General features: G+C 38.2%; 1 protein-coding gene across 1 annotated transcript in view; it reads left to right on the top strand.

Moving 5' to 3' along the window:
- The window catches only part of GPC3 (glypican 3), a 1,305,553-nt gene that overhangs the window by 1,153,884 nt on the left and 126,716 nt on the right, over window positions 1-24,953 (top strand). The window lies entirely within an intron of this gene.

Below are 24,953 nucleotides of genomic sequence, written 5' to 3'. Positions count from 1 at the left end.
CTGGTGGCCTATTGGCCGCGAGTCTGCAGGGGGCGGCGTTGCACCAGCAGCTCTTGTGAGCTGCTGGTGCAATGCTGAATACGGTGAGCGTATTGCTCGCCGTATTCAGCGAGGTCTGGCGGATCTGATCCGACACTGTCGGATCAGGTCCGACAGACCTTGATAAATATGCCCCATTGACTTTTTTCAGTTTTGAATAGAAGCATTTTTGTAATATACATGTATACGCAAAAATGCTTCTTATAAAAGCAATAGCTGTTTCAAATGTGTATTTAAATATGCACCGTGCACCAGCATTTTACACACAGCACTTGCCTCACAGAGCCCAAGATGCTTGTACCATATAGTAGTGACTCAGTTTGTTAACTGCTGACATGATACAAGCCCCACTGTCTTTCTGAGCAGTCACAGTATTTAAAATGCTGGAGCACTGAGAATATCTAGATATGTTTCACATGCACGTGCAGAGAAAGATACTAACACTAAAACAGTGTTAACTTTTACTAGAAGAATTTTTGCCAATACATGTATATTGCAAATATGTTTCTATTCAAAGATGTAATAAATCTATGTGCATTTAAATTTTGACTGGAGTGTCCCTTTAAGTAACGGCACCATTGGAGTAATGATATCAGCTATGGTGAAACTTTAAGTGCAAAGACAAATTTTGAAGCTTGTGAAAAAGAAATATAATTCACTCTGCAGTACACTCCCATCTGGTCTATATGTGCATCAGTAAATGGGTGAGCGGACTGTGCCAGACAGATGCAGCTGCAACACTGTCCGAGAGCTTTGCTCACTGATGTAACGAGTGCAGTAATGTAATTGTAATGCAGTAATCAGTGTAATCACAGTTGTGCGCAGCCTATTGCATTAGGGTGTGCACCCAAAAGCACAAACACACACATTTATATATATATAATATGACCCAGTTTTTATATTATATATAATATATGTAAGTAAAAAAAATTGTCCAAAAACGTGGGCGTGTATCAATAAATGAAGGGTGCAATAAATGTCCCATACACAGTGTTTTTTTTATTACCTGAATAAAAGTGTGTTAGGTTTCATATCTTAGATATATAGAGTCCCAAAGATTAGGTACCTGAAAACTACAATAATGGTACTCATTGAAAATAAGATATCCCAGTCCCACGTAGTAACCCTAATACCCAGTATCATCTGACTGACACGCTACCTCATGGGCCTCTACGACCCGCTGTATGGCCTGCTGTCAGATCCTGGGGGGCGGGGATAACACCTCCCACTCACTCGCACAATCCCTTTCTCTGGCTTGCCGCTTGTAAATTTCTCTGGTGGCTTTGCGGGATGCTGGGAATCGCTAAAAACAGCCATGCTGTTGCTATTGCACACAGGGGTGATTAGGCACACCCTGTGCACACGCCTATGAGTGTAATGCAGTAATGTAATTGTAATGCAGTAATGTAATTGTAATGCAGTGCCTCCCAAAAAAGGGTGCTCAGACATCCTAGGCAGTTTAAGGGGTGCTTGAGGCTATGCACTCACATTCATTAAAATGTCATCACCAAACCCCAAAGATGCTGACAGCTTATAAAGGTACAGTAAAGTTTTTTAGAAGTAAAATTTATATCAGCTGTTAAAGACATAGGGGCCGAATATGATCTGGTTGATTGACACCCCCTGCTAGCGGCCGATTGGCCGCAAATCTGCAGGGGGCGGCATTGCACCAGCAGTTCACAAGAACTATTGGTGCAATGATAAATGCTGACAGCGTATGCTGTCGGCATTTATCGATGTGCAGCGGACATGATAAGCTATATCGTATCATGTCCACTCGCACTATGATAAATCTACCCCATAGGGACCAATTTATCATTGTCTGTCTGACATGATATGCTGTAGTGTATCATTTCCGTCAGACATCACTGAATCTGGTGAACTGCTTGGGCAATGCCACCCCCTGCAGATTCAGGGGGTGTCAAATAACCCGATCGTTTAGGATCAGGCAGATTCCAGACCGCAGCCTCAGAGGCAGCAGACCAGTTATGAAGCAGTAATCTTAAGACCGCTGCTTCATAACTGCTGTTTTCGGCGAGCCTGAAGAATCGTGTGGAAACAGGGGCATCAGGGGCCATTCGGCCCTTGATAAATCGGCCTCAAAGTAAAGTAATATAAAAGAAACCCATTTCATGAAGCTCCAGATACACAATTCTAGTGTTGATGTTGCTTCCAGAGGCTGTTTGGAACTCTGTAGTGAGTGATGATACAGATCATAGGAGAGTGTTATATAGAAGGTCTATAGATACTATATGTTATATAGGTGTTCTGTTCCCGCATAAGTGTTTGTGACTATAGGACTCCAGTAACCCAGTAACCCGGAGTGACTTACCATTTATCTGTTGTTGGTTTTATTGTTTTTTTTAATGTTAATATTTTATATGTAACAATAACTTTTTTAAAGTCATCCAGTAGGATTTTTTAATAGAGCGCAATCCTTTGAGTTAATATAGCTCTCTAGAGTGTGAGTACTTGTTCCTATAAGCAAATTATAACCATTCTGAAACATAGTTACACTATATATGTTTTTTCTTCTTTTTGAGGAAACTGCTAATCTACTGAACTATTGATTGTAAGGACTTTTAAAGGGGAAGAACCACAGTTCAAAATATAAATTGATTGGATATATATCTATTTAATTTTGGAACTTAAGCACTTATATCACAATTTTTATTTTTCTTGTATTTTTATGATGATCTATTTAGTGTGACTATTTTATTTATATATAGCTGATAGGCACGTTTCACCATTATGAACTTCAGCCCTCAGTAACCCCCCCCTGTGAATTTGTGGGGTATACCACCTTGTGGCCGGGCTATTGTTGTTACATATATTATATTTCATATATTCTTATTGATATGGTAAAGTGTTACAATGGTGATCAGCTATTGTAACATAATCTGGGAGAAAATTGTAAAGTATGCTGGTATGATACTTCTAACCTTTCTTCATAATTTTCATTAGTTAATTAAAACACTTAGGGAATAACGATATGATTATAATTATGTACTCAGGGAAATCATGTATTAATGCTTATCCCCATGTGTATGAATTGACTGGAAATTCCTGTTGTAAAATGGGTTGAGAAATAAGAACATCTGTCTGTAAACCAAATATACAGTAAAGAAAATTATGCCTGGACAAATGATAGATCTTGGTGTTTCCTTTTTTAGGGAAATCAGGAGTTTGCACAAATTAATTGTCGTATTGTTTTCCTGCTTATGGATTTAATGCAGGTTGAAAAGACTAAAAAATAAAATATTGATACGCAATAGTAACAATAAGTATAACTACTGGATCTGATTTTTAGTCATCAACCTAGATCCAGAGTGAAACATTTCTCCTTGATGTCTAAAGCATATGGAAAATTGTGTCTGTAAACAACTTCTTTGTATCTTAATTGTACCTAGATTATGCCAGGATCTTATCCAAAACCAGAGCCTGTGATAATTCCATAAGGGTGTACAGGGGTTCAGACACCCCAATTTTTTAAAGTTGCATCACCATTCTGCTTGTTGGGGCCAGGGGAAGGTTAAAAATTGCCTGGCAAAATTATTTGCCTTTCAACTTTGGCACTCCCCCCAGAATACCTAGATATACCCTTGACCACCCAACACTGGCTATAGCATGCTCAGCTTGTCCATGAACACCATTGAAACCAACTTTTCTACCCTTACTCCACCCACATACCCTGCATCTCCACTCACAGGCCTACCAGACTCAACTCCCAGCTTGCTGGTGCCATTCCTGAAACTCTGCAGTGTTTTTTCCTCACCAAAATTTTGGGTCTAGAACCGTCCCTGTCTGGAGCTCCCCAAAAGATTAACATGTCCATGAGAACAATAAGATTTGTTTTATACTAAACACGATCACCCAAAACCCAAATATCCAAAAATGCAGCTCTTTTGCCCCTGTTAATGAGGATGAAGTTTCTGCCCTTATACTGTCCTCCCACCTCACTACCTGTCCCCTCGACCCCATCCCCTCACAGCTACTCCCCTCCTTCTCTTCTACCCTCACCCCCATACTCACACACATTTTCAACCTCTCCCTCAGCACTGGCATATTTCCCTCATCTCTAAAACATGCACTGGTCACACCTATCCTCAAAAAACCTTCCCTCGATCCAACCTCCCCTTCCAATTACCGCCCTATTTCCCTCCTCCCTCTTGCCTCAAAGCTCCTCAAAAAGCTAGTTTACGCACATCTATCCCATTTCCTTACACTAAACTCTCTTCTTGACCCACTGCAATCTGGATTTCGTTTCCATCACTCTACAGAGACAGCAATTGTCAAAGTTACCAATGACCTACTTACAGCAAAATCCAAAGGCCACTTCTATCTGCTTATCCTCCTTGACCTGTCTGCAGCCTTTGACACTGTTGACCACCCTCTTCTGCTCCAAACCCTCCAATCCTTCGGCATCTGTGACACAGCTCTCTCGTGGTTCTCTTCCTATCTGACTAACCGTACATTTAGTGTAGCCTTCTCCGGAGCATCCTCTGCCCCGTTACCACTTTCTGTTGGGGTAACTCAAGACTCTGTCCTTGGTCCCCTTCTCTTTTCAATCTACACGTCGTCACTAGGTTCCTTAATAAAGTCCCATGGGTTTCAATACCATTTGTATGCCGATGACACCCAAATCTACCTCTCTGCACCAGACCTACCTCCTTCCTTACTAACCCGTGTCACTAACTGTCTTTCTCACATCTCATCTTGGATCTTTCCTTCACTCCTCACATTCAGTCCTTGGCTAAAGCCTGCTGCTTCCACATTAAAAACATCGCTAAAATTAGACATTTCCTTACACAAGATACAACCAAGATTGTAATCCACTCTCTCATCCTTTCCCACCTCGACTACTGCAACTCCGTCCTCTCTGGTCTACCTAGCTGCCGCATAGCTCCTTTACAATCCATTACGAATGCCTCTGCCAGGCTCCTCTTTGTTACTCGTCGCTCTTCATCTGCTGCAACTCTCTGCCAATCCCTTCACTGGCTTCCTCTTGCCTCTAGGATGAAACATAAAATCCTCACCCTGACATATAAAGCTCTCAACTGCACTGTTCCCCCTTACATCTCAGAACTTGTCTTTAGATACTCTCCCTCCCGTCCCCTTCGATCAGCTCAGGATCTCCTCCTCTCCTCCTCTCTTGTTACATCCTCACATTCCCGTTTACAGGACTTCTCCAGACTGGCCCCCATCTTGTGGAATTCCCTGCCTCGCTCCATAAGACTCTCCCCTAGTTTTAACAGCTTCAAGCACTCCCTAAAAACTCTACTATTCAGGGATGCATAGAACCAACACTAACCTTTCCTAACTCCATTGCTTTCCCCTTGAACCCCTTAGAATGTAAGCCTATGGGCCCAGCTGTTTACAGATCGCTTCATAAGAGCCGACTACAACAGTGAAACTCTCGGCAGGGCCCTCTACCCACTTGACCCCTACAAAAGCTATCCTGTACAGCGACTATGTTTACAGCGCTGAGGAATCTGTTGGCGCTCTACAAATACCTGATAATAATAATAATAATAACATAATATTAAGAGGAACAAAAGAGGAATGGGACTTGTGAATTATTATTTTAGATGATTTCAATTTTGGTAGACAATGCAGCAGTGCAGCCAGTAAGGCTAGTCGAATACTTGGTTGCTTTGGGAGAGGTATTAGTAGCAGAAATAGCAAAGATCTCTTGCCACTTTCCAGATCATTAGTTTGGCCTCATCTGGAATACTGTGCACAGTTGTGGAGGCCATATATCCAGAAAGATATAAATAAACTAGACATGCTCAAAGTAAGGCTACTAACATGGTACATGGTCTAAAATATAAAACATGAAAGAAAGACTCTATGATCTAAATATGTATAGTTTAGAGTAGAGAAGGGAAAGAGGTGACATGATACAAACTTTCAAAGATATGAATGGAATTAATTAGGTGGAAGCTGAAAGCATTTTCCACAAAAATAGAAATACCAAAACAAGGGGTCACAATCTTAAAGGGATAGTAAACACCAAAAATGTATTTGTTTAAAAAGATAGATAATCCCATTTTTTACCATTCCCAACACTGTCATAGAAATATACTTTTTACCTCTGTAATTACCTTGTATCTAAGCTTCTGCTGACTGTCTCCTTATCTTATGGGCCTTTGGTTCTTATCTACCATCAAATTCTATGTTTCTATATGAGTAATGTTTTCTAGTTGTGTAATAATAATTGCAAATTAAATAATGTTCCAGTTTAACCATCATGCCTATACACAAATGGGATTCAGATTTTCTAATATTTCTTCGGATGGACTCGTATTGCGTTTAATTTTGTACATGCAAATGATGTTTACCTTAGTAACTGTACAAAGGGATCTGGTTTTAGATATATTTTTACATTATTTTGCCTGATCGTTGTGCCTTAAAGGGACAGTCCACACCAGAATTTGTATTGTTTAAAAAGATAGATAATCCCTTTATTTCCCATTCCCAGTTTTGCATAACCAACACAGTTATATTAATACACTTTTTACCTCTGTGATTATCTTGTATCTAAGCCTCTACAGACTGCCCGCTTATTTCAGTTCTTTTGACAGACATGCATTTTAGCCAATCAGTGTTGGCTCATAAATAAATCTACAGGAGTGAGCACAATGTTATTTATATGACACACATGAACTAGCGCTGTTCATCTTTGAAAAACACTGAAATAAGAGGCATCCTTCAAGGGCATTGAAATTAGCAAATAAGTCTACCTTGGTTTAACTTTCAACAAAGAATACAAAGAGAACAAAGCTGTTGGAAAGTTGTTGGAAAGTTGTTTAAAATTGCTTGCCCTATCTGAATCATGAAAGTTTAATTTTGACTAAACTGTAGACTGTCACTCTATTTGGGAAGCAGAATAACCTGTTTACAGAAGCTGGTCACACGCTCAGGTTGAGGATCCGGATCACCATCACCTGATGCGGTTTGACAAAAACTGTAAGGAGAAGGACCATCTGTGCCACTGTCACAGGAGCTGCAGACCCAAGGAGTGTTGTTTTAATGCATATCATTTATTTTAATCTAGTAAGTGCAATTATTACTGTGCGTGTGTCACTTTGTTATTAAAACTTTTACACTTGAATCGTGCTTTGTGCGCCTGTTTTTTTCTTTTTGTTTTATTTTACTGTTTTAGTGTTACCATTTTTCTTTGCATAGCTAGATATTCTCAGTGCACCAGCATTTTAAATACTGAAGCTGTGCGGAGCGCCAGTGGGGCATGTATGTCATTAACAAATTTAGTAATTACCCGATGCTGCAAGTGCTGTGTATAAAGTACTTATGCCCGGTGCATACCTAAAATACACTTTTGAAACAGCTATAGATTTTATTGGAAGCATTTTTGCTAATACATGTATATTACAAAAAGGCTTCTATTTATAACTGAAATGCATACATGTGAATTCCAGTTTTTCACAGAATGTCCCTTTAAGATGGCAATATTGAATAATAATATGAAATAAAAAATATGACAATAATGGGTTTACTAAATACCATCTCTCATTGCTGCGGTAGGGATTTCTGGTTTATCACGTTTTCTAAACATCACGTTAGCTGTACTGCAGTGTTTCTCAAACGCGATCCTAAAGTACCCCCAACAGGCCAGGTTTTCATTATAGCTGAACCAGTGCACAGGTGAAATAATCAGCTGATGGGTGAGAGCAGGTTAGTAACCATGGTTACTGATCAGCTGATTACTTTACTGTGCACTTGTTCAGCTATAATGAGGACCGCGGTTGACAAACACTGCTATACGGGATATATATGTACTGTATATTAAATACTTATACCGTACATATCAGTCATGCCAACTACCAAATGAATATACACATATGATTATGTGTTGCATAGTCTCAAATATGGGGCAAAATGGATGATTTGTGCTTATCACCTGCCATGTTTTTTGTGAGCTGGTAAAAAGTAATGCAAAAGTATGTGCACTGTAGACCATATGGGATTTTAAGAGCCAAAATAATTACAAAGGAAAGAAATACCCTTTTAGAATCCTACATTGGAAGAAAGATGCAAAGTGCGTTGAGTCTCTGCTGTTTTACGTCTGTAAGGGTTCTCCCATCATTTTACTTATAATAGCTAACCTGTGTATCTCATAACAGTATAATCCTGTCAAACTAACACGTACAGATCTGCTGGAATGAATCAATCGAGATTACTTTTTAAATTGTTTCCATCTGTTCTGACCATTAGGGGGCAGCCATAAGCCTTTTGTGTATCCCAAGTAAATTTGTCAAAATACAATGAATTGTACCTGATGTTGGAAATTAAACAAACTAAAAGCTGAAAAAGATATTCTTAATGACATATTAGGAATCGTATAACAAAAACTGCTAAATCAACTCATATTTTAAACTAATTTGTTTTCACTGCATAACAAGGAAATCATTTTGAGATTAACCATTGTATAAGGCAGTTGGCATTGCAGTTTTAAAGCTATACAAGGTGGAAATTGACATTGGCAATTTCTAAACTAAGGAATTAATTTTTTTTTTCTTCAATAAAACATAGATACACTGGGGTTGCCAGTTGTCTTCTACTAAAATATTGGAGAACAAGCTGGGGCTTTGGGGAAGGCTGGAGTTGGCTTTATTATAGACATGTGCGTTTTGTTACTGCCAAATTTTGGCCGATTCAGAGATTCGAATGCATCGGCATTTCAGAATCGGCACCATAACTAAAATCCCGAAAAAATCAGAAAATTATTAAATTAGTTTCCGAATTTTCTGATCCATTCTTTATTTATATATTATAGCGCTGCGGAATCTGTTGGCGCTCTACAAATAACCGATAATAATAATAATATTTATATTCAGAATTTTTTCATTGTTCTAATATAAACCGCAGTTCCCCGGCATCGCCGACACTAACTAAATCACTAAATAATCCTATTAACCCCTAAACCGCCATTCCCCGACATCGCCAACACTAACTAAACCCCTAAACCCCCTTTCCTAAAACTAACTAAACCTATTAACCCCTAAACCACAGTTCACAAACATCTCCAACACAAACTAAACCCATTAACCCCTAAACCGCAGTTCCCAAACATCGCCGGCACCAACTAAACCTATTAACCCCTAAATCTCTGACACCCACATCGCCAACACTAACTAAACCTATTAACCCCTAAACTGCCAGCCTCTACATCGCAACAACCTAAATTAAACTATATTAAACACTAAACATAACACCCCCTATCTTTAACATAATTAAAGTAGACCTAAATTAAGGTTACAATTATTAACTAACTACCTATTTAAAAAAAAAATACAAACTTACCTGTGAAATAAAAATAAAACCTAAGCTAGCTACAATATAACTATTTACTAACTACCTAGTTAAAATAAATACAAACTTACTTGTGAAATAAAAATAAAACCTAATAAAAATAAAACCTAATCTTACACTAAAACCTAACATTACAAAAAAATAAAACTTAACATTACAAAAAATTATAAACACTACAATTACAAAAAATAAAAAAACTACCATTACAAAAAAAAAAAAACTACCATTACAAAAAATAACAAACGAAATTATCCAAAATAATAAAATGTATTCCTATTCAAAAACCCTGTTTAAAAAAACCAAACACCCCAAAATAAAAAAATAACTAATCTATAATAAACTACCATGGGCCCTTAAAAGGGCCTTTTGTAGGGCGTTTCATTTAAGTTAACAGCTCTTTTACAAACAACAAAAAACAAACACCCCCTAACATTACAAACCCCCACCTCCCAACCCACAAAATAAAAAATACCTAAAACTAAGAAAAAACTAATCTACCTATTGCCATGAAAAGGGCATTTGTATGGACATTGTTTAAATCAGCCAATATGGTTTAAGCAGCTCTAATTCCTATTTGCTGATTTTAATTTTTCAGACAATAGGAATCCAACGGTACCCCAATATAAAAGGGGTACCTTGCATTGAATCCTCACTGTGCTGCGGAGGATCGCATGAAAAGGACCTCCATGTTGGACCAATGGACCTCCAACTGGACCTCCGCCTCCACGCATCGACTGCTCTGCCTCCGCAGGGATGAAAAAGATGGCGGGCCTGCGATGGATGAAGATTGTGCCATTGGGATGAAGATCTTTCGCCGGACTTCAGCAACTGTGAGTACCGAATTTGGGGTTAGTGTTAGGTTTTGTTTTTTTGTTTTTTAAGGTTTTTTTTTTTTTTAGTTTTTTAGTTTTAGTTTTTTTTAGATTAGGGCTTTTAATGGGCCGAAAAAAAGCTGAATGCCCTTTTCAGGGCAATGGGTAGATTAGGTATTTATAGGGTTTGTAATGTTAGGGGGTGTTTGTTTTAATTTTTTATCAAAAGAGCTGTTTAACTTTTGGGCAATGCCCTACAAAAGGCCCTTTTAAGGGCTATTGGTAGTTTATTATAGATTAGTTTTTTTGTTTTTTTGGGGTGTTTTTTTTTTAAAACAAGGTATTTAGGAATAGGAATATTTTTTATTATTTTGGATAATTAAGTTTGTTATTTTTTGTAATGGGATTTGTTTTATTTTTGGGTGTTTTATTTTTTTAGATTAGGCATTTTTTATTTTTAATGGGCCCGAAAATGGGCTTTTAAGGGCCCTGGGGAGTTTATTATAGATTGTTTTTTTTATTTTGTGGGGTGTTTTTTTTTTTTTTTTTTTTTAAACAGGATATTAGAATAGGAATAATTATTTTTTTTGGGGGGGGGATAATTTTGTTTGTTATTTTTTTATGGTACTTTTTTATTTTTTGTAATTTTAGTGTTTCTTATTTTTTGTAATTGTAGTTTTAATTTTTTTGTAATGTTAGATTTTTTATTTTTGTAATGTTAGGTTTTTTATTTTTGTAATGTTAGGTTTTATTAGTGTAAGCTTAGGGTTTATTTTTTATTTCACAGGTAAGTTTGTATTTATTTTTACTCGGTAGTTAGTAAATAGTTATATTGTAGCTAGCTTATGTTTTATTTTTAAATAGGTAGTTAATAATTGTATCTTTAATTTAGGTCTATTTTAATTATGGTAAAGTTAGGGAGTGTTAGGTTTAGGGTTAACAGTTTAATTTAGGTTATTGTGATGTGGGGGCCGGCGGTTTAGGGGTTAATAGGTTTAGTTAGTGTTGGCAATGTTTTGGAACAGCGGTTTAGGGGTTAATAGGTTTAGTTAGTGTCGGCGATGTTTGGGAACTGCATTTTAAGGGTTAATAGGTTTAGTTAGTGTCGGCGATGTTTGGGAACGGCGGTTTAGGGGTTAATAGGTTTATTTAGTTTTGGCGATGTCGGGGAAATGCCATTTAGATGTTAATAGGTTTAGTTAATGTTGGCTATGTGTGGGGGGTGCGGTTTAGGAGTTAATAGGTTTAGGTAGTGTTGGCGATGTGGGGGGTGCGGTTTAGGGCTTAATAGATTTAGTTAGTGTCGGTGATGTCGGGGAACGTCGGTTTAGGGGTTAATAGGTTTATTTAATGTCAGCGATGTGGAGGGGTGCGGTTTAGGGGTTAATAGGTTTAGGTAGTGTTGGCGATGTGGGGGGCAGCGGTTTAAGAGTTTAATAGCTTTATTTAGTGTTGGCGATGTGGGTGGCGGCAATTTAGATAATTTTGCTTTGGTAATCGGCGGCAAATTTTTTCGGATCCTTTCGTTTTTTCGGATCCATTCTTTATTCATATGCATTATTCTATTCTAAACTTCAGAATAGAATAATGCATATGAATAAAGAATGGATCCGAAAAAACTATTTCATTTAACATAACTAATTTGCCGAAACTATTTTTTTTTTAACTTAAAGGGACAAATGATTTCATGATTTAGACAGAGGATACAATTTTAAACAACTTTGCAATTTACTTCTATTATTTAATTTGCTTCCTTCTCTTGTTATGCTTTGCTGACAGATTTATCTAGGAAAGCTCAGGAGCAGCAGAGAACCTCGGTCGTAGCTTTTGATTGGTAGCTGCATTTATTTATCAATTGCGATTGGCTCACCCATGACATGAGTTCAGTTAGAAACCATTAGTGCATTGCTGCTACTTCAACAAATGATACCAAGAGAATGAAACAAATTAGATAATAGAAGTAAATTAGAAAGTTATTTAAAATTGTATTCTCTATCTGAATCATGAAAGAAAAAATTTTGGTTTCATGTCCCTTTAACTAAATTAGGCCTAGATTTAGAGTTCGGCGGTAGCCGTCAAAACCAGCGTTAGAGGCTCCTAACGCTGGTTTTGGGCGCCCGCTGGTATTTGGAGTCAGTGATTAAAGGGTCTAACGCTCACTTTTCAGCCGCGACTTTTCCATACCGCAGATCCCCCTACGCCATTTGCGTATCCTATCTTTTCAATGGGATCTTTCTAACGCCGGTATTTAGAGTCGTTTCTGCAGTGAGCGTTAGAGCTCTAACGACAAGATTCCAGCCGCCTGAAAATAGCAGGAGTTAAGAGCTTTCTGGCTAACGCCGGTTTATAAAGCTCTTAACTACTGTACCCTAAAGTACACTAACACCCATAAACTACCTATGTACCCCTAAACCGAGGTCCCCCCACATCGCCGCCACTCGATTAAAATTTTTAACCCCTAATCTGCCGACCGCCACCTACGTTATACTTATGTACCCCTAATCTGCTGCCCCTAACACCGCCGACCCCTGTATTATATCTATTAACCCCTAACTTGCCCCCCACAACGTCGCCGCAAGCTACTTAAAATAATTAACCCCTAATCTTCCGACAGCAAATCGCCGCCACCTACGTTATCCCTATGTACCCCTAATCTGCTATCCCTAACATCGCCGACCCCTATGTTATATTTATTAACCCCTAATCTGCCCCCCACAACGTCGCCGACACCTACCTACACTTATTAACCCCTAATCTGCCGAGCGGACCTGAGCGCTACTATAATAAAGTTATTAACCCCTAATCCGCCTCACTAACCCTATCATAAATAGTATTAACCCCTAATCTGCCCTCCCTAACATCGCCGACACCTACCTTCAATTATTAACCCCTAATCTGCCGACCGGAGCTCACCGCTATTCTAATAAATGTATTAACCCCTAAAGCTAAGTCTAACCCTAACACTAACACCCCCCTAAGTTAAATATAATTTTTATCTAACGAAATAAATTAACTCTTATTAAATAAATAATTCCTATTTAAAGCTAAATACTTACCTGTAAAATACATCCTAATATAGCTACAATATAAATTATAATTATATTATAGCTATTTTAGGATTAATATTTATTTTACAGGCAACTTTGTAATTATTTTAACCAGGTACAATAGCTATTAAATAGTTAAGAACTATTTAATAGTTACCTAGTTAAAATAATTACAAATTTACCTGTAAAATAAATCCTAACCTAAGATATAATTAAACCTAACACTACCCTATCAATAAAATAATTAAATAAACTACCTACAATTACCTACAATTAACCTAACACTACACTATCAATAAATTAATTAAACACAATTGCTACAAATAAATAAAATTAAATAAACTATCTAAAGTACAAAAAATAAAAAAGAACTAAGTTACAGAAAATAATAAAATATTTACAAACATAAGAAAAATATTACAACAATTTTAAACTAATTACACCTACTCTAAGCCCCCTAATAAAATAACAAAGCCCCCCAAAATAAAAAATTCCCTACCCTATTCTAAAATACAAATATTACAAGCTCTTTTACCTTACCAGCCCTGAACAGGGCCCTTTGCGGGGCATGCCCCAAGAATTTCAGCTCTTTTGCCTGTAAAAAAAAACATACAATACCCCCCCCCCAACATTACAACCCACCACCCACATACCCCTAATCTAACCCAAACCCCCCTTAAATAAACCTAACACTACCCCCCTGATGATCTTCCTACCTTGTCTTCACCATGCCAGGTTCACCGATCCGTCCTGGCTCCAAGATCTTCATCCACCCCAAGCGGGGGCTAGACATCCACTGAAGAAGTCCAGAAGAGGGTCCAAAGTCTTCCTCCTATCCGGCAAGAAGAGGACATCCGGACCGGCAAACATCTTCTCCAAGCGGCATCTTCTATCTTCTTCCATCCGATGACGACCGGCTCCATCTTGAAGACCTCCAGCGCGGATCCATCCTCTTCTTCCGACGACTAGACGACGAATGACGGTTCCTTTAAGGGACGTCATCCAAGATGGCGTCCCTCGAATTCCGATTGGCTGATAGGATTCTATCAGCCAATCGGAATTAAGGTAGGAATTTTCTGATTGGCTGATGGAATCAGCCAATCAGAATATAGTTCAATCCGATTGGCTGATCCAATCAGCCAATCAGATTGAGCTCGCATTCTATTGGCTGATCGGAACAGCCAATAGAATGCGAGCTCAATCTGATTGGCTGATTGGATCAGCCAATCGGATTGAACTATATTCTGATTGGCTGATTCCATCAGCCAATCAGAAAATTCCTACCTTAATTCCGATTGGCTGATAGAATCCTATCAGCCAATCGGAATTCGAGGGACGCCATCTTGGATGACGTCCCTTAAAGGAACCGTCATTCGTCGTCTAGTCGTCGGAAGAAGAGGATGGATCCGCGCTGGAGGTCTTCAAGATGGAGCCGGTCGTCATCGGATGGAAGAAGATAGAAGATGCCGCTTGGAGAAGATGTTTGCCGGTCCGGATGTCCTCTTCTTGCCGGATAGGAGGAAGACTTTGGACCCTCTTCTGGACTTCTTCAGTGGATGTCTAGCCCCCGCTTGGGGTGGATGAAGATCTTGGAGCCAGGACGGATCGGTGAACCTGGCATGGTGAAGACAAGGTAGGAAGATCATCAGGGGGGTAGTGTTAGGTTTATTTAAGGGGGGTTTGGGTTAGATTAGGGGTATGTGGGTGGTGGGTTGTAATGTTGGGGGGGGGGTATTGTATGTTTTTTTTTACAGGCAAAAGAGCTGAAATTCTTGGGGCATGCCCCGCAAAGGGCCCTGTTCAGGGCTGGTAAGGTAAAAGAGCTTGTAATATTTGTATTTTAGAATAGGGTAGGGAATTTTTTATTTTGGGGGGCTTTGTTATTTTATTAGGGGGCTTAGAGTAGGTGTAATTAGTTTAAAATTGTTGTAATATTTTTCTTATGTTTGTAAATATTTTATTATTTTCTGTAACTTAGTTCTTTTTTATTTTTTGTACTTTAGATAGTTTATTTAATTTTATTTATTTGTAGCAATTGTGTTTAATTAATTTATTGATAGTGTAGTGTTAGGTTAATTGTAGGTAATTGTAGGTAGTTTATTTAATTATTTTATTGATAGGGTAGTGTTAGGTTTAATTATATCTTAGGTTAGGATTTATTTTACAGGTAAATTTGTTATTATTTTAACTAGGTAACTATTAAATAGTTCTTAACTATTTAATAGCTATTGTACCTGGTTAAAATAATTACAAAGTTGCCTGTAAAATAAATATTAATCCTAAAATAGCTATAATATAATTATAATTTATATTGTAGCTATATTAGGATGTATTTTACAGGTAAGTATTTAGCTTTAAATAGGAATTATTTATTTAATAAGAGTTAATTTATTTCGTTAGATAAAAATTATATTTAACTTAGGGGGGTGTTAGTGTTAGGGTTAGACTTAGCTTTAGGGGTTAATACATTTATTAGAATAGCGGTGAGCTCCGGTCGGCAGATTAGGGGTTAATAATTGAAGGTAGGTGTCGGCGATGTTAGGGAGGGCAGATTAGGGGTTAATACTATTTATGATAGGGTTAGTGAGGCGGATTAGGGGTTAATAACTTTATTATAGTAGCGCTCAGGTCCGCTCGGCAGATTAGGGGTTAATAAGTGTAGGTAGGTGTCGGCGACGTTGTGGGGGGCAGATTAGGGGTTAATAAATATAACATAGGGGTCGGCGATGTTAGGGCAGCAGATTAGGGGTACATAGGGATAACGTAGGTGGCGGCGGTTTACGGAGCGGCAGATTAGGGGTTAAAAGTGTAATGCAGGGGTCAGCGATAGCGGGGGCGGCAGATTAGGGGTTAATAAGTGTAAGGTTAGGGGTGTTTAGACTCGGGGTACATGTTAGGGTGTTAGGTGCAGACGTAGGAAGTGTTTCCCCATAGGAAACAATGGGGCTGCGTTAGGAGCTGAACGCTGCTTTTTTGCAGGTGTTAGGTTTTTTTTCAGCTCAAACAGCCCCATTGTTTCCTATGGGAGAATCGTGCACGAGCACGTTTTTGATGCCGGCCGCGTCCGTAAGCAACTCTGGTATCGAGAGTTGCATTTGCGGTAAAAATGCTCTACGCTCCTTTTTTGGAGCCTAACGCAGCATTTGTTTGAACTCTCGATACCAGAGTTAAATTTATGGTGCGGCCAGAAAAAAACCCGCGGAGCGTTAACAGCCCTTTTACCGCCGAACTCTAAATCTAGGCCTTAATTTGCTGAAACTAAACTATTTATTAAACTAATGAAAACTACATTTTTTAGCGTCGCACATGTCTAGTTTATTATCAGATTGATGCTCAGACCCCATTGTCATGTAGTTCCGGTCAGTCATATACCCACCTCAGATCACAGACCAGACCCTATTGCCCACAGCCCTGTCAGTTATATGCCCATATCTGACCACAGTCCTTTTAGCCTCATTTGTCAGCATCAGCCTTCAGATCAGACCCAGTCAGCTTAGTGTCCATTTTGTTTTAACATTTATTTTATTGTACAGCAAATTAAAAAAACAAACTGGACACATGGAATATTAGGATCCACATATGAGTGCTTCTATGGACTAATTTCTGTTTTCCAGTCTCTGTAAATATGTAACTCTGTTTTACAATATAAACACCAGCTTGATGGATCTATAGGCTTTTGGTCTATGAAACTTGGAAAAATCTGTATGTGCAGGTGTTCTTTATCTATCTTTCTATGCCACTGAGATTCTATGTTTATGAAAAAGATGTAAAGCTACTGCTTTTGATCTGAGCTGTAAAGAAGTTTCCATAACAATAGAGTTATTTCTGTCAAAAAAAAAAATACAACCACACACAAAGAAAAAGACCCACATAAACAAACTGACATATATATCTGAGGGACACTTAAACACAAAGCTATACAAGCACTGACCCTTACAGATACACACAAACCCACATAAATACAACACAAACTACAGAGATGAAGATGCGTAAACATATAGAATCAGAACAACATACCACAGCCTTAAAACCTTCAAACATACAGATAGAGCCTATTAAACACAATGTCACAACCCTTATAAACAAACATTCACAATAGCATGCGTACATATAAACACATGTAAAGGTTTTTATAGTCATACAAGCACATGCTGTGATATACGCCCCATAAACACACTGATTTGTCTTCCAGAGCTATATTCTACATACTGTACATACACACACATGCAGCCACACTCTATCAATATCATCATTAGCTAGACTCTCCAGTTTCACCAATTCCTATGATATCCTATGCAGCTTTGTCAGTAAAGCTCACTAAGCTCTTCATTCTATGGTGAATCAGCTGCAAACAGTGACCTCGATGGTCGAAAGTGCGAAGAAGCGGCGAGGTATTCAAAAGGGTTCTGTTGCGATGTCAAGAAAGCCAGCAAAATATTCCAAATGGCTGACTGTTTAAAGGCACAAAAGGCTTTTTACCATACATTCAGTGGGTAGCGATGCTTCTCTGATACTGTCGATATATTCAAAGCAGCATCGCCAACTATATCCAAGGTGTCAACATAAACTCAACCCCTGTTTATACAATACAATAGTGATTTAAACATACCAATAATACACCTATAGGAGCTGGGAGATTGTGGGTATATGATATATGTATATACATTGTTTAAGGTATATGCATTGTATAGTATAATGTTTGAATACTCTTCTATCATGTCCTTATGCGTGTATTTTGACTTATTTTTAGATTGCAAATGCACGTTCTCAAAATTCATATTAACATTATATTGAGAACACGCAATCACAATATTGCGATTGCAATATTGCGCTTTTGATATTTCACTTTGCGCTTTTGATATTTCACTTTTTATATTTTACTATTTGCCAGATTACAAGCAGAGTACAAAATATTGCTATTGCTAAATCGATATTTGCGCTCCACTTTGCAATACCAGCACACGCAAATGTGCACTAGTATTACAAGTTAGGTGCAATGCAAACGCGACCTCGCGTTCGCATTGCACGGAAGCATCGCACTCACGAAAGCATACTTCCATAGGCTCCAATGGGAGCCTCGTTCTCATGTCAATAGGATGAGAGCTACTGAAATTCTATTGGCTGTTCAAATCAGCCAATAGGATTTCAGTAGTTCTCATCCAATTGGCTGATTTGAACAGCCAATAGGATTTAAGAAGCTCTCATCCTATTGGCTGATTTGAATTTGAAGAATCAAATCAGCAAATATGAATTCAAGGTACGCCGTTTTTAAACGACTTCCTTGGATTCAACTTCAGTATACGGCAGTGACCGTATGAAGAGGACAGCCCACCCAGGATGGGATCGGCTTCCAGGATGGCTCTGCTCCGCGGCGCCGGGATGAAGATAGAAGACGTCCCCGAGATGGATTAAGGTGTCGCCGCCTGGACGAAGACTTCTCGCCGCCTGGATGAAGATGGATGTCCTGACTTCAGGAACCGTGAGTAGATATTCTGGGGTTAGTGTTATTTTTATTTATTTTTTTCATTTTTTTGGGTGGCGTTTTTTTAGATTAGGGCTTTGGGCTTTTGTAAAAGAGCTGAATGCCCTTTTAAGGGCAATGCCCATACAAATGCCCCTTTAGGGGCAATTGGTTGCTATTATATTAGGTGTAATTGTTTTTATTTTTGATAATTTTGTTTATTATTTTTTGTAAGCTTAGTGATTTTTATTTTTTGTAATTTAGTGTTTATTATTTTTTGTAATTTTAGATTTTTTAATTTTTTTCATAGTTAGTTTTTTTTTTAATTTGTAGTATTTTTTTATTTTATTAGAATAGCAATGTTAGTTTAATTAATAGTTTAATGTTAGGTTTATTTTTATTTCACAGGTAAGTTTTTATTTATTTAAATATAGTTATATTGTAATTTTAATTTGAAGCTAGGGGGGTGTTAGGTTTAGGGGTTAATAGTTTCATTTAGTGTTTTGCAATGTGGGGGGCCGGCGGTTTAGTGGTTAATAACTTTATTATAGTGGGGGCGATGTCGGGGAGCGGCAGAATAGGGGTTAATAACTTTATTATAGTGTCAGGGAATGGCAGAATAGGGGTTAATAACTTTATTATAGTGTCGACTATGTCAGGAGCGGCAGATTAGGGGTTAATAACTTTATTTAGATGTCGGGGCGGCAGATTAGGGTGTTTAGATTTGGGGTTTAGGTTCGGGTGTTAGGTTTAAACGTAACTTTTTTTCCCCCATAGACATCAATGGAGCTGCTTTACGGAGATTTTTCATTCCGCACTTCAGGTGTTAGTTTTTTTTCTAACACTCTCTCCCTATTGATGTCTACGGGGGAAAGCGTGCATGAGCATGTCAAAGCAGCCCTTGGATTTTGTGCAGTATGGAGCTTAACGCCACCATATTGCACGCACAAGGAAGCTTTTCAGTAACTCGTAATGGCAGCTAATGGAGAGTGAAATAACGCAAAACTCATAATCTAGGTGATTGTAAATTTACAGTGAAACTAAATATACATATTCAGTGTTAATACACAGAAAACATTTTTAATTTTCTCGAACGCACAGTCTATTTTGTGTAAACACACTTTAAAGGGACATAAAACAAGTTGGGATAGAGACAAAATAGTATAATATGTGCTTTAATTACTTTACCTTCAAATTTATACTGCAGTGCCTCGTCATTAACCCTTTCTTTTTAGTTTCTGAGTTGTAGAGCTCTAACTCCCCCAACACATTTGCTTTTATGGCTGTAGCTATAGCCACCTTTGTTTTGGTAAAATGCAGAAGTGAATAGGGATTATCTGCTGGAGCATGCCTAGTAGCTGTGAACTCAGTTGAAATACAATGCCTCTGTCTAAACCCTGATAAGGGGGTGGAGTTAGCTGCTCCAGACAGCACAGCTTTGTAACTAATTTTCCTTATTTTTGAAAATTATTTTAAAATATTTGCCAGCAATTTTTAAACAAATTTTTCAGCAAAATATTTTTACTTAATTAGCCCTTTTAGGATATGCACAGATCTCAACCTGTTATATGGCACTTTAAAAACAGACCCCCCCCCCCCGCCAACATCTCAGCTCAGTAGTGATGTCGGAAGACTTTTGCTGAAGTTGCAATCCTCATTATATCCTAAGGGAGACACATCGCAACTCGTTCTTATTCGAACGAAGTTCAGCCCACTTTTTTAGAATATATTGGGGCCAGTATCATAAGAACTAGAGATAGACAGATAGATAGATCTCTCATGTATTGGAATTGTACACATTTTGCACACACCTATGTATAGACTGGCTTCTATGGGCCCCCTCTAGCACCTTGACCCCATTGCTGCTGCACCAATGGTAGTTTCAACCCTGACTGTAGACCTCAGAGCTCTGACAGTACAACATAGCACACAGTGATTGGTTAGTCATTGCAGGAGGCTATTTTTATTTGTGCACAACAGGAGTTAAGATAGACACATGTACATGTAAATAGTAGAACTTGCCCTACGGTTATATGAAAATTAATAGTAGCAGCCCTCATTTTAAGGTATTTCTGCAAATATCTCCAAAACAATTTAATCCGACATCACGGTTATGGGATTTTGCCGTTGAAATATCTCATAGTGTTTTCATTTTGCATGACTTCCTCCTGAACAGAGGGGCTTTATGTTCTTATGAATTCAAACTGCCCAATACTCTGCATCTCAGCTAATAGAAATCCCAGAATAATGTTTTATAACCACAAACTAATGCAATAAAACATGTTTTCATTCCTCCTTTTATAGCTACATTTTAACTGTGTTGCCTTTTTAAGCAGACCTGCTTTGTACAAATATGTATATAGTGAGCTGTTTGTTTGATGAAATATTTAGAGAATTGGCTCCCAATCTTAGTTTACACTGCGACACAAAAACAATAAAATAGCGTATTTTTTCACTGCAATGTCACTATAAAACCTCTATTCGGCATCTAAACTACTATTATCAATAGATTGGTTGCATAAAATGAATATAATGCAGCATTCTAGTGTATCAGTACATTTCATTTCACAAAAAGGTTTTCAGGTAACTGACATGTTTTATTTATTTATTTATTTTTTTCAATTAATTTGCATGAAATAAAAATTCAGCCTTTTCTTCTATTTATTATTTTTGCTCCATAAAAATTCTTAATGTTGCATGAAATACATAGGAGCCTATTTATCAAGCTCTGTATTGAGCTTGATGTTCCGTGTTTCTGGCGAGCCTTCAGGTTTGCCAGAACTACAAGTTATGAAGCAGCGGTCTAAAGACCGCTGCTCCATAACCTGTCTGCCTGCTCTGAGGCGGAGGACAGACATCGCTGGAAATCAACCCGATCCAATACGATCGGGTTGATTGACACCCCCTGCTAGCGGCCGATTGGCTGCGAATCTGCAGGGGGCAGTATTACACCAGCAGTTCACAAGAACTACTGGTGCAATGATAAATGCAGAGAGCGTATGCAATATCGGATCATGTCTGCTCGCACATTCTTAAATAGGCCCCATAGTAAGTGATACAAATCACACATTGACTATTTGTAATCTACTCTTTGTTTAAAGGGATAGGAAAGTCAAAATTAAACTTGCATGATTCAGACAGAGCATGTCATTTTAAGACACTTTAAATTCACTTTTATTTTCAAATGTGCTTAGTTCTTTTGTTATCCATTGTTGAAAAAGAATACATACATATCCTACACTAGTGGGAGCTGCTGCTAATTGGTGCATGCACACTTTATCTTTTGTGATTGGCTGACTAGATGTGTTCATCTTGCTGCCAGTAGTGCAATGCTGTTCTTTCAGCAAAGGGTAACAAGAGAAAGAAGCAAATTTGATAATGGAAGTAAATTGAAAAGCTGTTTAAAATTGCATGTTCTATCCAAATCATGAATGCAAATTATGGGGTTTCCTGTCCCTTTAACTGATGGAGACTAATGCTGCAAAATAAATTTAAGTTTTTCTTAAATATTATGGGCTAGATTACAAGTGGTGCTCTATTTAGTGATTTTGCTTGTGCAAACACTGTCAGAAAAACTTTTAAAGCGAGCGAGTTAGCGTGTGTATTACAAGTTGAAAGTAAATTGTTTGATCGCAAACAAAACCCAACTCGTAATAACTTCAGGACTTCGGATATTGTGACCGCTTTAACTTCTTCTACCCATATACTTTAAAGAAGCACACTGAGGGGGAAAAACTTACACTTATCACTTGCATGCTCAATCTGAAAGTAGTTATGCAAATTTTACACTCTGATGTTCTTCACATAGAAGAAAATTTTCTTTTTCTTTTAAAAAATAATATATATACCTGAATATGAATATACCCAGGTATAGATATATACAGATATATTTATAGGAATATATATTTAAAAATACTAACACCTAGATTACGAGTTTTGCGTTAGAGGCTATGCGGTGCTAACGAGCAGTTTTCTCTCACCGCTCACTAACATGCTGCGCTGATATTACGGGTTTTTACAAACCCATCATTAAAAGACAAGAAGTGAGCGTTGAGCAAAATCTTGCTCATTACCGCACTCGAATACCAGCGCTGCTTACGTCAGCGGTGAGCTGGCGTAACGTGCTCATGCACGATTTCCCCATAGGAATCAACGGGGAGAGCCGTCTGAAAAAAAAATTCTAACACCTGCAAAAAAGCAGCGTAAAACTCCTTAACGCAGCCCCATTGATTCCTATGGGGAAATACATTTTATGTCTACACCTAACACCCTAACATGAACCCTGAGTCTAAACACCCCTATATTATACTTATTAACCCCTAATCTGCCGCTCCGGACACCGCCGCCACCTACATTATACTTATGAACCCCTAATCTGCTGCCTCCAACATCGCCGCCACCTACATTATATTTATTAACCCCTAATCTGCTGCCCCAACATCGCTGCCACTATAATAAACATATTAACCCCTAAACCACAGCACTCCCGCCTCGTAAACATTAGTTAAATATTATTAACCCCTAATCTGCTGTCCCTAACATCGCCGCCACCTACCTAAATTTATTAACCCCTAATCTGAAGCCCCCAACGTCGCCGCCACTATATTAAAGTTATTAACCCTTAAACCTAAGTCTAACCCTAAACCTAACACCCACTAACTTAGATTTAAATAAATCTAAATAAATATTCCTATCATTAACTAAATAATTCCTATTTAAAACTAAATACTTACCTATAAAATAAACCCTAAGCTAGCTACAATATAACTAATAGTTACATTGTATCTATTTTAGGATTTATTTTTATTTTACAGGCAAGTTTGTATTTATTTTAACTAGGTAGAATAGTTATTAAATAGTTATTAACTATTTAATAACTACCTAGCTAAAATAAATACAAATGTATCTGTAAAATAAAACCTAACCTAAGTTACACTAACACCTAACACTACACTATATTTAAATAAATTAATTAATTAAATACAATTACCTAAATTAAATTAGCTAAAGTACAAAAACAAACAAACACTAAATTACAGAAAATAATAAACAAATTACAGAAATTTGAACTAATTACACCTAATCTAATAGCCCTATTAAAATAAAAAGCCCCCCGGAAAAAAAAAAAAAACCTAGCCTAAACTAAACTACCAATAGCCCTTAAAAGGGCTTTTTGCAGGGCATTGCCCCAAAGTAATCAGCTCTTTTACCTGTAAAAAAAAATACAAACAACCCCCCCAACAGTAAAACCCACCACCCACACAACCAACCCCCCAAATAAAATACTATCTAAAAAAATCTAAGCTCCCCATTGCCCTGAAAAGGGCATTCGGATGGGCATTGTCCTTAAAAGGGCAGTTAGCTCTTTTGCCGCCCAAACCCTAATCTAAAAAATAAAACCCACCAATACACCCTTTAAAAAAACTAACACTAACCCCCTGAAGATCGACTTACCGGGAGACGTCTTCATCCAAGCCGGGCGTAGTGGTCCTCCAGACGGACAGAAGTCTTCATCCAAGCTGGGCAGAAGTGGTCCTCCAGACAAGCAGAAGTCTTCATCTAAGCCGGGCAGAAGTGGTCCTCCAGACGGGCAGAAGTCTTCATACAGACGGCATCTTCTATCTTCATCCATCCGGCGCGGAGCGGGTCCATGTTCAAGACATCTGACGCGGAGCATCCTCTTCTGGCGATGACTAAAACAGAATGAAGGTACCTTTAAGTGACGTCATCCAAGATGGCGTCCCTTAGATGCCGATTAGCTGAATTCTATCAGCCAATCGGAAATTAAGGTAGAAAAAATCCTATTGGCTGATGCAATCAGCCAATAGGATTGAAGTTCAATCCTATTGGCTGATCCAATCACCCAATAGGATTGAGCTCGCATTCTATTGGCTGTTCCAATCAGCCAATAGAATGTGAGCTCAATCCTATTGGCGCACTTTAATATAGTGGCGGTGACGTTGGGGGCAGCAGATTAGGGGTTAATAAATGTAGGTAGGTGGCGGTGATATTAGAGCTGGCAGATTAGGGGTTAATAATATTGAACTAATGTTTGCGAGGCGGGAGTGCGGCGGTATAGGGGTTAATATGTTTATTATAGTGGCGGCGACATTGGGGGTGGCAGATTAGGGGTTAATAAGTGTAGGTAGGTGGTGGCGACATTGGGGGCAGCAGATTAGGGGTTAATAAATATAATGTAGGTGTCGGCGATGTTGGGGTCAGCAGATTAGGGGTTCATAAATATAATGTAGGTGGCAGCGG

Source organism: Bombina bombina, chromosome 1 (genome assembly GCF_027579735.1).
Source record: "Bombina bombina isolate aBomBom1 chromosome 1, aBomBom1.pri, whole genome shotgun sequence".
NCBI lineage: Eukaryota > Metazoa > Chordata > Amphibia > Anura > Bombinatoridae > Bombina > Bombina bombina.
Note: the sequence above shows the minus strand (reverse complement) of the source record. Positions and strands in the feature narration are given on the sequence as shown.